This window comes from Tamandua tetradactyla, chromosome 1, assembly GCF_023851605.1.
Source record: "Tamandua tetradactyla isolate mTamTet1 chromosome 1, mTamTet1.pri, whole genome shotgun sequence".
Lineage (NCBI taxonomy): Eukaryota > Metazoa > Chordata > Mammalia > Pilosa > Myrmecophagidae > Tamandua > Tamandua tetradactyla.
In genome coordinates, this window is record NC_135327.1 from 26878055 (window position 1) to 26880034 (window position 1980).

The 1980-nt window shown below is 38.6% G+C and overlaps 1 non-coding gene across 1 annotated transcript; it reads left to right on the plus strand.

Annotated features, from left to right (window-relative positions):
- The first annotated feature begins 379 nt into the window (after positions 1 to 379).
- Positions 380 to 482, plus strand: LOC143652901 (U6 spliceosomal RNA). The gene has a single exon (XR_013160953.1). It is a non-coding gene; the product is annotated as a U6 spliceosomal RNA (small nuclear RNA).
- Positions 483 to 1980: the final 1498 nt, after the last annotated feature.

The window sequence follows — 1980 nt, forward strand, 5'->3', positions numbered from 1 at the left end:
TGAAGAATATTCAACAAACTAAGAGGCCAGTACTCCTTAAAAAGTTTCATGGTCACGAAAAACAAAGACTAAAAACCGAGCTGTCTCCGGTTGGAGGAGACATGACAACTAAATGTGATGTGTGACTCTGGATTGGATTCTGGACCAGAAAACGGACATTACTGGGACAATTGGTGAAACTTGAATAAGGTTTGTAGATCAGTCAATAATGTTGTGTCCATGTTAATTTCCTGGTGTGGGTCATTGTTCTAGGTAAGAGATGAACATATGGGGAAAACAAATGAAGGGTATACTAGAGTTCTTTCTACTGCTTTTGCAACACTTTTGTAAGTCTAAAATTATTTCAAAACGAAAGCTAAAAATTAAGAATACACAGTGCTTGCTTCGGCAGCAAATATACTAAAATTGGAAGAATACAGAGAGAATTAGCATGGCCCCTGCACGAGGATGACATGCAAATTCATGAAGCGTCCCATATATTTTTCTTCTGTCTAAAGCGATCTGCAAGTACAATGCAATCCTTATCAAAATTCTAGCAGAAATGAAAAAGCTGATCCTCAAATTCATACGGAATTGCAAGGGGCCCCACATAGCCAAAACAATCTTGAAGAAGAACACAGCTATTACTTATTACAAAGCTACAGTAATTAAAACAGTGTGGTACTGGCATAAGGGTAGACATAAAAACTGATGGAATAAAATTGAGAGTCCAGGCGGGCCGCGGTGGCTCAGCGGGCAAAGTGCTTGCCTGCTATGCCGGAGGACCTCGGTTCGATTCCCGGCCCCAGCCCATGTAACAAAAACGGAGAAACAGAATACAATAAAACAAGAAAATGTTTAAAAATGTTTCCCTTTCTTCCTTCCTTCCTTCCTTCTATCCTTCCTTCCTTCTCTCTGTCTTTCCTTTAAAAAAAAAAAAAAAAAAAAATTGAGAGTCCAGAGATAAATCCACACATCTATGGCCAGCTGTTTTTTGACAAAGATGCCAAGTCCATTCAATGGGGAAAGAATAGTCTTTTCCAGCTGCTGGGACAACTGGAGATCCACATGCAAAAGAATGAATGTAGTGCCTATGTCTCACAAAACTTAATTCAAGATGGATTGACCTAAATGCAAGAACTAATTCTATAAAACTCTCACAAGGAAACACAGGGAAGTATCTTCAGAACCTTGTAACAGACAGTAGCTTTTAGATTTTACACGCAAAGCAAAATACCAACAACAAAGTAGATAAAATGAACTTTATCAAAATTAAAAACCTTTGTGCATTAAAGGACATTATCAAGAAAGTGAAAAGACAACCTACAGAATGGGAGAAAATATATCTGATAAGGGTTTGCTATCCCGAAGATAGAATTCTTGCAACTCGACAACAAAAAGACAAAGAACCCAATTAAACAATGGGCCAAAGCTGTGAATAGACATTACTCCAAAGAAGATATGCAGATGACCAAAAGGTATATGAAAACATGCTCAACACCATTAGCCATTAAAGTAATGGAAATTGAAACTACAGTAAGATACCACTTCACACCCACTAGGATGGCTATTATTTTAAAAATAGTAAGTGTTGGCAAGGACATGGAGGAGTAGAACCCTCAGATGTTGTTGGTGGGAATGTAAAGTGGTGCAACCGCTGTGGGGACAGTTTGCCAGTTCCTCAGAAAGGTAAACACAGAATTATTATATGACACAATTCCACCTCAAAGTCTGTACCTCAAAGATTTGAAAGCAGGACTTGGACAGGTATGTATGCTCCAATTTTCATCACAGCCTCATACCCAATAGCCAAAAGTAGAAGCCACCCAAGCGTGTACCAACAGAGAAATGAATAAACCAAATGTGGTCCATCCAAACAATGGGGTATTATTCAGCTGTAAAAGGAAACGAAATCTGCTGGTACAATGTGGACACACCTTGAAGACATCATGCTGAGTGAGAGAAGCCAGACACAAAAGTTTTTATAATTTCCCTTATATG